At 42.9% G+C, this 14,367-nt stretch overlaps 1 pseudogene; it reads left to right on the top strand.

Annotated features, from left to right (window-relative positions):
* LOC102435915 overlaps positions 1 to 12,968 on the top strand; it is a 160,487-nt pseudogene extending 147,519 nt beyond the window's left edge.
* Positions 12,969 to 14,367: the final 1,399 nt, after the last annotated feature.

A 14,367-nucleotide genomic window follows, 5' to 3' on the forward strand; every position in this document is an offset into this window, starting at 1 on the left:
CCCAAATGATCTTTTTTGCCCTCTGTTCTCTGTTTAACCAACAGTCTGTTCATCTGCAACAATAGACTGTCCATCTAGGGAAAGAAGTTTCTCTCCATGGCACTTCCTTATGTGTATTTCTACTATACAGCTCCTTTACTCCACCAGTGCTTAAGTTTATCTGTAGGATAAATGCCTCAGTGGCTAGGACCAGTTGTGATTACAGTGGAGGAGCTGCTGTGCAGGGGCCAGCCCCATGAAGCTGGATTCACATCAGTGGGATCTGGTGCCCATCCAATCTGCTCCTGCACGTTGTTGGGTAATGCTCTGACACTGCCTAAAACTGTTCACTGGGTGTGCTGGCTCTGAGGCCTCCTGAGAGGTGTAGGCCAAGGTCAGCCACCTCCTGTGTTCTGCCAGGGCCACCTAGTACAAGCTACAAATCAATCTACAGATGGCTGCTTCTTGTCCTGGGCTTTGAGGTGCCCAGGATAGGCCAAGCTGTGAACCAAGTCCAGTTGCCAATAGTGAGGGCTTGGGCTCACTTACCAAAACTTATGGAGAACACTGAGGCCAGATGCTTGTTTGGGGTTTGTGAACCTTTCAAAGATTTTAGGAAAGTCTGCAGCATGAGCCAAGACAGGCTGTTTGTATGGAAATCCACTGGAAACAGCTTGGGTGGGCCTGCAGTTAGGTGGTACAGGGTCTTAGGGAATCACCAGGGCAGAGCAAACAGTGTGAACCAAGTTGATGGGGACTGCGATATGGCGCCCACCTGCTGGCTGTGTGTGTGTGGGGGGGGGGGGGTCTCTCAGAAAAGGAACAATGGCCTCTGTTAGCACTTCTGTCTGGGAGAAAGCTACCCCCAGCTCCTGCCTTGATGACAAACAATTCAGTTCTTCCCCGTATGTGCCTGCTGTGTTTTGAGCTGTTGCCCCAGTGTTGGAACTCAGGGTGAGTGAGTCCCTCAGTGAGTAAGTCTGGGCTGGGGCCTTTAATATGAACACCTGGGACTCCAGCAGCCCCCATCTCACTCAGGCACAATCCTGGGGGTTTTCACAGCCAGAAGTGAAATTATAGGACGTCTGTTAATTATGAAATTATAGGACTTCTGTTTAGTGAGATTTCAGCATACTGAATGATAGTTGTTCTGTAGTTTAGTTGTAGTTTTGATGTGATTGTGTGAGGATGTGAGTGCTGTGTTTACCTATGTCACCATCTTGACTGGAAGCTACAAACTATATATTGAGAAGAAGAATTTGACTATGCTATAAATTGCAATTATTTTCTAACCATGTTGCAATTTGTCATTTGAAAGAATTCATTATTTTATCCAAGAAGTTTTTGGTTTTCATATATAGCAAAATATATCCATTTTCTCAATGACTTTGGAATGTGGTTTTTAAGGAGAAGAAACTTGTCTCATCTATAGTAATAAAAGGAATATCCCAAGAATCTTTTAAAATATTTTTTGTCTCACATTTTTACATTTAAGTCTTTGGTTCATTTAGAATATGTTCTTGCGCTTAGAGTGAGTTACTATTCTATCTAATAGAGAAGTAATATGCAAATTGACCATCACTCCAACACACAAGATGGCTGCCCCATGTGGTCAAAGATAGCCACCCCCATGTGGACACAAGATGGCTGCCACAAGATGGCCAGCAGGGAAGGGCAGTTGGGAAGGACTAGGCCTGCAAGGGAGGGCAGTTGGGGGTGACCAGGCCAGCAGGGGAAGGCAGTTGGGGGTGACCAAGTCTGCAGTGGAAGACAGTTAGGGCGACCAGGCCAGCAGGGGAGGGCAGTTAGGGGCAATCGGGCTGGCATGGAAGGGCAGTTAGGGGCAATTGGGCCAGCAGGGGAGCAGTTAGGCATCCATCAGGCTGGCAGTGGAGTGGATAGGGGGTGATCAGGCTGGCAAGCAGAAGCGGTTAGGGGCAATCAGGCAGGCAGGCAAGCAAGTAGTTGGGAGCCAGCTGTCCCGGATTGTGAGAGGGATGTCTGACTGCCCGTTTAGGCCCAATCCCACCAGTGGATCCCATATTGGAGAGGGTGCAGGCTGGGCTGAGGGACACTGCCCACCCCCACCCCCCCCCCATGCATGAATTTCATGCACCAGGCCTGTAGTATTCTATATAACCCCTTTAAAAATTTTGGTGCTTTTTCTTTAAGAGAATTATGCTTCCCTACACTCTTGATGTCAACTTTGACCATGTGACCTGCTTTGGCCAATGCAATGAGAGCTGAATTAGTCTATGTTACTCCTGGCAGGAACTTTAAGAGATGGTATGCATTTTGCCCTGTTCTCTCTTTTCTCTGCAGCAAGGCAACCAAGATGCTACAGATAGAGGCTGGCATTCCAGAGTGAGAGAGATATTGGCTGGAGCAGAGTACAAACCTTCCCATAAAGGATAAGTAACATTAGTGAGAAATAAACCTGTATTACATTAAATTAGGCCACTGAGATTTGAGGGTTCTTTTTACTGCAATATAACCTAAACTGAATTTCTGATGTAGGATTTTTTAAATGACTTTGCCTACTTGTTTGTAAAAGATCACTCAGTGAGGGTAACTGGATGTTTTGTCGTGAATAGTTTCAGGCTGTGTGTTTTGGGCAGAAATTCGTGCAGAGGGGGGAGGGGTGTCCCTCAGCCCAGCCTGCACCCTCTCCAATCTGGGACCCCTCGAGAAATGTCCGATTGCCCGTTTAGGCCCAATCCCACCTAAACAGGCAGTCGGACATCCCTCTCACAATCCAGGACTGCTGGCTCTCAACCACTGGCCTGCCTGCCTGCCTGATTGCCCCTAACTGCTTCTGCCTGCCAGCCAGATCACCCCCTAACCACTCCCCTGCCAGCCTGATCGATGCCTAACTGCTCCCCTGCTGGCATGGTCCCCCCAACTGTCCTCCCCTACAGGCCTAGTTCCTCCCAACTGTCCTCCCCTGCAGGCCTGCTTCCTCCCAACTGCCCTCCCCTGCAGGCCATCTTTGACCACATGGGGGCGGCCATCTTGTGTGTTGGAGTGACGGTCAATTTGCATATTACCTATTTATTATATAGAATAGTCCCATTTATTTATTTTCTCCATAGTTTCCTTTGCTTTAGGAGATCTATATGTTGCTAGGAGAGATGTCTGAAATTTTGCTGCCCATGGTTTCTTCTAAGATTTTTATGGTTTCAGGACTTACATCTAAGTCTTTTATCCATTTTGAGTTTATTCTTGTGTATGGTGTAAGTTGGTGGTCTAGTTTCATTTTTTTTTTTTGCATGTATCTGTCTGACTTTCCCAACACCATTTATTGGAGAGAGACACTTGATTCCATTGTATGCTCTTGCTTCCTTTGTCAAGAATTAATTGAGCATAATAGCTTGGGTCAATTTCTGGGTTCTCAGTTCTATTACATTGATCTATCTGCCTGTTCTTGTGCCAGTACCAGGCTGGTTAGATTACAGTGGCTTTGTAATATAACTAGATATCTGGTATTGTGATCACTCCTACTTTGTTATTCTTTCTTTGATTGCTGTGGCTATTTGGAGTCTTTTTTTATTCCAGATAAATTTTTGGAGTATTTTTTCTAGTTCTGTAAAATATGTCATTAGTATTTTAATAAGGATTGCATTAAATCGGTATATTGCCTTAGGTAGTATGAACATTTAAATGATGTAGATTCTACCAATCCATGAGCACTGTATATTCTTACACTTATTTATATCTTCTTATATCTCATTTTTCAATGTACTGTAGTTTTCTGAATACAGGTCTTTTGCCTACTTAGTTAAGTTTATTTTAAGTATCTTAATTTGTTGCAATGGTAAATGGGATTGTTTATTTAGCTTCTCTTTCTGAGAATTCATTATTGCTGTATAAAAAAGCCATCAATTTTGGGGTGTTGCTTTTGTATTATGGTGCATTGTCGAATTTATTTATTAAATGTAGTAGTTTTTGGTGAAGTATTTAGAGTTTTCTATGTACAACATCATGTCATCTGAAAAAAATGAGAGTTTCACTTCCTCCTTTCCAATTTAAATGCCTTTTATGATTTCTTCTTGTCTGATCAGTATGGCTAGGACTTCCAGTACTATTTTGAATAAGAATGGTGAAAGCAGACATCCCTGTCTTGTTCCTCTTCTTAGGGAAAATGCTTTTAGTTTTTGCCCATTGAGTATGATGTTGGCTGTAGGCTTGTCATATATGGCCTTTATCATGTTGATATATGCTCTTCCTATTTCCACTTTACTGAGAGTGTTTATACGAAAATGGGTGTTGGATTTTGTTGAATGTTTTTTCTGCATCTATTAATATGATCATGTGATTTTTATCTCTCAATTTTCTTATGTGATGTATCACACTTATTGATTTTCAAATGTTGTATCAGCCTTGCATTCCTGGAATAAATCCCACTTGGTCATGTTGTATGATCTTTTTAATATATTGCTGGATCTGATTTGCCAACATTTTGTTGAGGATTTTAGCATCTATGTTCATCAGGGATATTGGCCTGTAATTTTCTTTCTTTGTAGTGAATTTATCTGGTTTTGGAATTAGGATAATGCTGGCCTCATAAAAAAAGTTTGGATGTGTTCCTTCCTCTTGGCTTTTTTGGAATAGTTTGAGGAGTATAGGTGTTAGTTCTTCTTTGAGTATTTGGTAAAACTCCCCTGTGAATCCATCTAGTCCTAGGCATTTGTTTAATGGGAATTTTTTTATTACTGCTTATATTTAATCAGTTGTTATTGGCCTATTCAGGTTTTTTTTATTCTTCTTGATTCAGTTTTTGGAGATTGTATTTTTCTAGAAATTTTTCCATTTTATCCACATTGTCCAGCTTGTTGACATATACGTGTTGATAGTATTTTCATACAATCCTTTGTATTTCTGTAGTGTCAGTGGTTAGTTCTCCACTTTCATTTCTGATTTTATTTATTTGGGTCCTCTCTCTTTGTTTCCTGCTGAGTCTGGCTAAGGGCTCATTGATCTTGTTCATTCTTTCAAAGAACCAGCTCTTGGTTTCATTGATCTTTTGTATTGTTTTTTTAGCCTCTATATTATTTATTTCTGCTCTAATCTTTAATATTTCCTTCCTTCTACTTACCCTGGACTTTTCTTGTTGCTCTCTTTCTAGTTCTTTAAGTTATAGGGTTAGATAATTATTACCATTTGTTTGTTTTTTATGGTTGTTATTGATAAGTACTTAGTTATTGCCACTTTAATTCTGTATGCCTAGGTTTCTCTTTCTGTTTCTTCTTCTCATTCATCAGTCCCTTTAGGATTTCTTGTAATGCTGGCTTCATGGTGATGTACTCCTTTAGCTTTTTTTTTTTCTGGGAAGCTCTTTATTTGACTATATTTTATGATAGCCACGGTGGATATAGAAATCTTGGTTTCAGATTCTTGCTTTCCATTACCTTGAGTACTTCATACCATTTCCATCTTGCCTGTTGAGTTTCTGATGATAAATCAGGTGTCAGCTTTATGGGAGCTCCTTTGTAGGTAATAGTTTGTTATTCTCTTGCTACCTGTATGATTCTCTGTCTTTAATTTTTGGCATTTTAATTATAACATGTCTGAGCATGGGTCTGTTTGGGTTCTTCTTGCTTGGGGTTATCTGTGCCTCCTGAACTTGTGTGACTTTTTCCTTTGCCAGGTTAGGGACGTTTTCTGCCATTATTTCTTCAAACATGTTCTTTATCATGTTTTCCCTTTCTGCCTCTTCTGGCACACCTGCTAATTCTAATATTGTTATGTTTCATGTTGTCCCACAGCTCCCTTAAGCTGTCCTCATTTTTTAATTTTTTCTTTTTAGTTCTCTGATTGAGTGATTTTTTCAACCCTGTTTTCTAATTCACTGATTTAATCCTCAGCTTCCCCTAATCTGTTGTGTATTCCTTCCAATGTGTTCTTTATTTTTGCTATGTCATTCTTTTTTTTTTCTGTTTTCATAGTTACTATATCTTTTTTCATGCTGTTGAGCATCTTTACCATCATTACTCTGAACTCTGTTTCAGATAAATTTCTTATCTCTACTTCATTTAGCGCTTCTTCTGGAGAATTCTCTAGTTCTTTCATTTGGGGGTTGTTTCTTTGTCTTCTCATGTTGGTTGTCGTTTGGGTTTGTGACTATGTATTAGGTAGATCTGCTAAGCCCCTCAATCTCTAGTGCAGGACAGTGTCAAATGCTGTTTTTGACTAATTAGACCAGACAAAGACATGCCTCTAGATACCACCTCTGCTTACAGACTTACAGAATTCCAACTTGAATTTTCCCCAGGCAATTGTCCTTAAGTGTGGCAAGAGTATTTTTCAGCCAGGTGGGGCAGTTGCCTCTGTCTGGAGGATAATTGTTATTTGTAGTCTCTTAAGTAGCCTCATGGCAAGGTGTTTTCCAATAAGGTGGGTCAACTATCTTCCCCCCAGGCAAGGCTGCCTGTATAGCAAAGGTCTATGTGGGAAAGATGCCTTCCACTGTATGAGGGAATGACTAAGCACAGGAAACTGGGGGTGTCTGCCTTATGAGCACTAACCTCTGAGTCCCCAGGCCAGGCTTCTGTTCACACAGCTCTAGTCCACTCTGCCCTCCCTCTGACGGAGCACAGGGTGGGTGGATCCACAGGGAATTTTGTGTTTTGGGCCTTTAAGAAGGTCTCTGAATTTGCAGTCATCACTCCCTGGAAGACAGCAACCTTGCTGCTTTTCACAGCTAGATGTTATGTGGATACCCTTCTCAGTTCAGATGCTCTCTACTAGAGGGCCCAGCTTACAGATAAGATCCCAGAGTTCTCAGTGGCAACCCTGCCCCTCCCCCCACAGCTGAGATATCTCTCCAGAACTTCAGTTGCTGGCTGTGGGCTCCTGGCCAGTCCTTTTGCACCCTTACCCCTCCCACCAGTCTCTATGTGGTCTCCACTTTCAGTCCTCAGGTTTTAGGGTTCTCTCCAGCTAGTCTTTCATTGATTATTCAGCCTGTTTGTTCTTATTTATTTCTAGGGGCCCAGTGCACAAAGATCCATGCACTGGGGGTGGATCCCTCAGCCCGACCTGCACACTGTCCAATCTGGGAGCCCTCAGGGGAGCCCTCTCCAATCCTGGAGTTTCTGTCTGTCTTTGCAATCATATGAGCAAATTCTCTGAGACCCCCCACCCAGTTTAGTTTGTTGCTCACAGAATAATAGAGGCATTTTTTTTTCTTTGCTTCATTGGTGGAGATTTCCTGGAAGTTTTAGGATATCTTCCCTTTAATTTTTCCTAGACACTCTAATTTTACTTATGTCTCTCACCTTTGCTTTCCATCCATCCTCCACCACAACAGTAACTTGCTCTAGGCTCACTTTGCTCTAGTGTCTAGGAGATCCGTCTGTCCCCAGAACTATGATACCCAGCATTCCTGATGCTCCCCACGCTCTGGGCTTCTGCTTCAGGTCCTGGGGCTGCCACCAGAACTACTATTCCCAGAATTCTTGGTGCTCCCCCTGCTCTTAGTTTTCCATTCCTGCTCTGTCTCCATCCCACGGCCTCCCACTCTGCCAAGTCCTCCAAGCCGCCAGCTCTCCCTCTCTGCTCTCCATCTGGCAGCTTGGGGAGCCAAGTTCCCCAAGCCACTCCACTCTCTCCTGGCTCTCCAGCTCTGCTCTCCACCCAGCAGCGTGGGGGGCATGGCTCCCTTGGTTGCTGGGAGCAATCAAGGGAGCCACATCTCCCCAAAGCCTCCAGCTCTCCCACTCTGCTCTTGGCCCAGTGCCTGTGTATGCAGATTAACCCACCATCTTTGTAGGGTTAATTTGCATACTCACTTCTGATTGGCTGGTGAGCGTAGCAGAGGGATGGTCAATTTACGTATTTCTATTTTATTATATAGTATATTTGTAAGAATTAATTGATTCTCATTTTATTCAATGGTTAATAATTCCTTTCTATTATTATTTATTTTGATGCTCAAATTGTCCTAGAGTTAACCAATAGAAATGTCTTTGTAAGTTGGCTCTTGGAGCCTTCTGACATGTTTCTATCATTCCTTAGTTAACTTCTTACTTTCTAACATGGAAAGATTCTAGAATCAGTCATTTTTCCAAAGAAACCATATCCCCAAGCCATTTTATTAGAGAATATTATTTAGAACCCAAGATCTGAGGCATATAGCTCCTTCATCAAGAAGAGCTAGAAAATGTATGAATCCACAGATATGTGCATGTGTGTGTGTAATCATGAAATTATACAGATACTTCCAATTCTAATACATACAACACATTATCTTCACCATTCCCATACTTGTAATTCAGAAAGGAGAAACTAGAGGCCAATTATCCTCACAATATTCACTTATTTCTTCAATCCTAAAATACCTAGGGTCACACCAGAATTACTACCCCATATGATTGAAAAGTAACTAATTATCATTCAATATGTGCATGCTATTTTTATCTTTAGTCTGAGGTACATAGTCAAAATACCATGTTCAAAAGATATGTCAGCTAGTTTCTCTCAAGCACACACACTCTGTAATATTTTTAACATTTGCCCTCATTTTTGGAATTTTTTAAATTTCTCCTCTTTATGTTATTGAAGGTTATAGAGTAAAGCCAGTGCACATTTCCAGGTTGCCTGGTTTTCAAAAAGTACACACTCCCAGCTTCTCACCCTCCACACACAACTACTTCCTGCAAAATTATTGTTTGTGTGCAGTTCTACATGCAGTCCACCTCCTCTGCTTTGCATTACTTTACCACTCCATTTCCACACTCTTTTTTCACAATTTTTTTTTGTCAGATAGGGCCACACTTTCTCAAACTTTATATTTGTTAGCACTTTGAAAGATCTGCTGCCACCAGGTTCCATTGTTGGAGCATTCACAAAAAGTTGGTACATCTACAGGTTTGCTCTCATAAAAATTACATTTTCTTAAGACCCTGGCCTTTGATTTTTACAGCTGTCTACTGACAAGAGCTAGTAGCTATTTTTCCAAAGAACTAACTGAAATACATTCAATGGATTCATCTGAGATAGTGCCAAGTGTATTTTTACGGATGCAAGAGTTTCAATTTTTTTAGCCTGGTTACTGAGATAGCAGAGCCTGGAGCATGGACTTGTGTGGCACTGCCTTATTAGGAAGCACCTTCTCAAGGATCGGGGATGAGAGAAAGGGAAAATAAAGCAAGGACTGGGTAAGAGGCCATGCAGTGCATGGCAAAGCTGGCCATGCTCATAGCAAGCATGCATGACTGGCTGCTCATTTGTCCACTGCTGTCTTTGGAGAGGACCTCTACCTGTTATTATACTCTGTTAAGGGAAGAAAGGGAAAATAACCCACTGGTTCCCATAACCCATTGATCAAAGATGTATTCCTCGGGGATTTAATTTTCTCACACTTCTAAGATACAACATATATGGGCACCAAGCTGAGACCACAATTTTTACACCGCAGAGCCAACAGAGAAGCCTTGGTCATTGTTACACATGGGCAAGCAGACATCACTATCAGATGGTGGCCACCAGAAGTTTACTTGTTCAGACTTAGCTTCACTATATGTTCTGATTACCCAGACATTCTCCCATTATAGCTCTATGGTCACAATGTAATTGTTAAAAGCATCTCCTTACTCTAAAAATTTTCTGGGTTGGATAACAAATTATATAGTTACTAGAGGCCTAGTGCATGAAATTAATGAACTCGGGGGGGAGGGGAGGGTTCCCTCAGCCCAGCCTGCCTCATCTCGCAGTCTGGGAGCCCTCAAGGGATGTCCAGCAGGGAGCAAGCCAAAGCCCATGATCATACATCCTTAGCACTGCCGTGGAGGAGAGAAAAGCTCCTGCCACTGCCACTGCGCTCACCAGCTTTGAGCCCAGCTTCTGGTTGAGTGGCGCTCCCCCTATGGGAGCGCACTGACCACCAGGGGTAGCTTCTGCATTGAGCGTCTGCCCCCTGGTGATCAGTGCATGTCATAGCAACTGGTCATTCTACCATTTAATTGATTTCCATATTAGCCTTTTATTATATAGGTTTTGGCTGTACCAGAAACAGCTGGCCAAAATTCTAGAAGACAGGTGAGTCTAAGATTTGGGGTGGCATATGAAGGTGTCTGATGCACAGTCTAGAACATTGTTCTGGATATCCCCTATCTTCAAATATGCTATCTTGTCAGTCAATCACTAGGAGAGTATGAGAATGCCTTCTTTCTTTGTTCAGAAATGTTACTCTTAATGTTCTGGGGACCTAACTCTTTTCACCATTTGTCCATTAATATCTGCAGATCTTCATGAAAATAAAAATGATAAAATGTGGAGGTGGGGAGGGGAGATTGTGCTGACCTGAAATTCTATAAGAAGGCGATGATATGTTTATGCAGATGAGATATCCATATGACTTTAGAAAAATAAGTATGTTGAGTATAAAATTAAACCTAAAATTTATGGTCTTTCAGTACCATTTAGTGCACTGAAAGAGTTTAATTAACTGGGCCATACATACTATTAAAAATGGTCTCTGTTTCAAACTATTTCAAGAAAATTCATGTAATTTAAAAATTGTTACAGTGCACTAAATTCAGCCAAGTCTAGAAAGAGAATTATCAAGAAAATTTATCTTTCCAAATAATCTCTAATTATTTTCAAACAACCCAGGCACAGTATTCAATGTATTGTTCTGCTCATTATAATTTTGGCTTCAAAGGTAAAAGTTAATTGGATATGTTGAAAATCCCAAAGAAACTCCAGAGGTAAAAGCAGTTCCTTTCAATTATGAAGTGTCCATGCATATCAGGTGAGCTATGGTAGGAAGCAAAAGAAATGTTGATCTTGAGGCATACCAATATGCGAATCATAAGGCAAGGGGCAAGAGTTTTCTAAATGTTTCTCTCCCACATAATTATATTTGCACTTAAAAGCACAAAAATAAATTTCTGAAGGATTTGGTCACAACACCAGCGAGGAAAAGGATACCAAAAGAAACATTAGCAATTAATTGCCAAGAAAGCTCTCTGCTAAGGCACAAAAGAGAGGGTTGAGTAGGTGAGCCATGGAGCCCTTTAATCAACATAACCAACAGATCAATACATTAGGAAATGAATGTAGAAGAAAATACTTATAATTGAAAAATAAAAACTGTGAGCCCTAGCTGGTTTGGCTTAGTAGAGAGAGCTTCGGCCTGTGGACCTAAGGGTCCCAGGTTTGATTCCAGTCAAGGGAACATACCTTGGTTGCAGGCTCCTCCCTGGTATGGGCCCTGGTCAGGACATGTGCAGGAGACAACCAATCAATGTGTTTCTCTCACATTGATGTTTCTCTCTGTCATTCCCTCTTTCTTCTACTCTGGCTAAAAGATCAATGGAAAAATATCCTCAGGATAGAATTAAACAAAATAATAATAATAATAATAATCATAAATTAAAATAAAAACTGTGAGAAAAATCTAAACTTGCTTATCCTAATAGAGATACTAATAGAGATACACTGTTTTCTTGATTCTATGACACAAATAGAAGCTGCATCATCAATTTATTAATAGGCTTTTTGAGAAAAACAATGTGCATGTTTGGTTTTTGTTGTTTCACTTTAATTGAACAAAAATACCATAATCTTCTATACTAATAAAAGGGTAATATGCTATTAGACCAGACATCTTCCGGACATCCATCTTTCCTGACAAAGCTGGAGCCAGAGCGAAGCTGCTCAGGTCCTAGGCCAGAGTGAAACTGCCTGGGTCCCTGGGTGAGCTGTGCCCACATCTACAGTGCCCTGGACCAGACAGCCCACAAGATCAACCTGGCCAAGTTCACCTAAGGCAAGTGCTTCACCTCATCGTGACTAACCTGGTGGCCCAGGGTCTGGACATCCTGCTGCTGGACAACGTCATCAACTTCAGCTTTCCAGTGGAGGGCAAGCTCTTCCTGCACCCCGTGGGTTGTGTGGCCGGGCTGGCCGAAGGGCACAGCCTACTCCTTGGTGGCCCCAGATGAGGTCCTCAACCTGCTGGACCTGCACCTGTTCCTGGGCCCTGCCCTCACCCTTGCCCGCTCCCACAAGGAACTCTCAGGTGCGGTTGGTGTGGACAGCATGCTAGGCCGGGTGCCACAGAGCGTGGTGGACGACGAGGACTCTGGCCTGCGGAACACTCTGGAGGTGTCACTGCAGCTGCGAACCTGGGCTGCATGGCTGACAATGCCCAGCAGCAGTATGTATGCTGGTGGCCGGCGCCCTTGCCAGAGTTCATCAAACGGGCCAAGGAGCTGGATCTCACAGGGCTGGGCCTGCACCCTCCTCTTCAGCTCGAGCTTCAAGGAGGAGCTGCAGCAGCTGAGACTGGTGGACACATCAAGCAGTACCGCTCATGAGCGACCATCTTTGAGATCAACACCTCCAGCCGGGACCTGAGCAGCCAGGTGATGCAGCCAAGCAGCAGAAGGACTGCAAGGCCATTGCCAGCTTCCAGCAGGGCCGGCAGGAGCGGCAGGAGGGCCTGGCTGGCCCAGCCCTGAGCTGCCCAGGGCAGCAGGTGGAGCAGCCTGGGAAAGAGGAGGAGAAGGCGGAGGAGGAGGAGAATGGCGGAGGAGGAGGAGGAGGAGGAGGAGGGAGAGCATGGAGGACGTCTTCACAGAGGCTGTGGGCTGGAAACGGCAGCAGCCAGGACCTGAGTGGGAAGCCAAGAGGTGGAATGGAGAGGCCTGGCTGCTGGACCATGATTGCTATGTCCCATATCAGCCCAAGGACTTCGACAGTGAAGGGGGCCTGAGGTTGGTAGGGACAGGGGCGCCTTTGAGCAGCAGGTGGCTGGTGCTGTCCTGGACCTGATGAGGGACGAGGCCCAGAACCTGACCAGGGGCCGGCAGTAGCTCAAGTGGGACCAGAAGAAGTGGTTTCTGGGACAGTCAGGACAGGAGGACAAAAAGAAGATCAAGACAGAAAGTGGTTCATACATCAGCAGCTCCCAGAAGTGGAAGCAGAAACAGAAAATCGCCATACACTCAATGCCTGAGCCCCAGCGGGCCGCCAGCAGTTAGCCCTGTTGGAGGTGTTGTTTTGGCTGGATCCAGTCAGGGCATGTGCAGGAGGCAACCAATTGATGTGTCTTTCTCATGTCCATGTTTCTCTCTCTGTCTCTTGCCTTCCCTTCTACTCTAAAAATCAATGCAAAATGTCCTCAGGTGAGGATTAACAAAAAAACAATATGCATACGTACATACATACATATATAAAAATACATGGATATTGGGGGACTAGAGGGCAGGGTGTCCTTCCAGACAAAGCCACCATGGTGGGCCAAGGGAGAGGCAGTTAGGTGCGACCAGGCCAGCAGGGGAAGGCAGTTAGGGGCGACCAGGCTGGCAGGGGGGACAGTTAGGCATGACCAGGCCGGCAGGGGAGGGCAGTTAGGGGCGACCAGGCATCTGTTCCAAATATAATGTTTGACATTTTTTAACTCTTGGAATTTGTCACCCAAAGATTAGAAGAAACCTTATAGGATGGGATTAAACAGTATGGATTAATAACTGCACTGAAATTGTGTTTGTTATTAAGCAAAAAGCAACAAATTGCACATTTTTAAAGAAAGATGTCTTCATATTAAAACAGTTGTAGCTATTTCAAAAGTAGTAAATACAGACTACTTTTACTTAACCACATTTTAAGGGTTTTTAAAGGTTCTAATTTTCAAGTTCTCTCAACATGAGATTGAATTTTTAAAATGTAACATTGATCTATAACATTTGTACAACTTGCTATGTATTCTAATTCTAGCAGATTTTTTAGTTCTTATTTCCTACCTGCAGTCTTTCTTTACACATAGTTCATTAAAAAGAAGCATGGGAATATTTTTAAGGTTGTGGGGGTGGATTACAAAAAAATAGGCCTGTAATATAGCTGCCTCAAAGCTTGCACTAAAAAGATTATGTCAATTTGTTCTCCACTGGATTTTGACCTAAAGTCATCAACTGTCTCTTCAAATGATGCAGACTTTATAGAGGCAATCAGGAACCAGTATCTAGACTCCCAGGTGTGCCCACAGATACCTCTTTTTGAGATTCTAATAAAGAGGTCATTGGTTTCTGTTTGTTTCCTGAGTTTTAAACACACACACACACACACACACACACACACACACACACCAAAATAGTTCGAACAAATTCCTTGTTTGAGTCTAAAGGCTTAGTCTTTGGATGAGGAAGTCTTTGCACTGACTCACTCACTACCTGCCCTGCCTCCAGGGACCCATCTCAAAACCCTCCTGCTCTTCAGCGGGCTCCTTGCCCTGTGAGCCTGTCCTGGGGACTTTAAGAAAATTTTACCAAGCTGTTTTTCCTTTCCTTTTATAAAGGTTTTAAAAGTCAAAATCTTTTTTTAATAGCAATTTAACATTCAGGCTATTTTGAAGCCTACACAATCTGAGACTCCACAAATAAA

Source organism: Myotis lucifugus, unplaced genomic scaffold (assembly GCF_000147115.1).
Source record: "Myotis lucifugus unplaced genomic scaffold, Myoluc2.0 scaffold_21, whole genome shotgun sequence".
In the NCBI taxonomy this organism is placed as follows: domain Eukaryota; kingdom Metazoa; phylum Chordata; class Mammalia; order Chiroptera; family Vespertilionidae; genus Myotis; species Myotis lucifugus.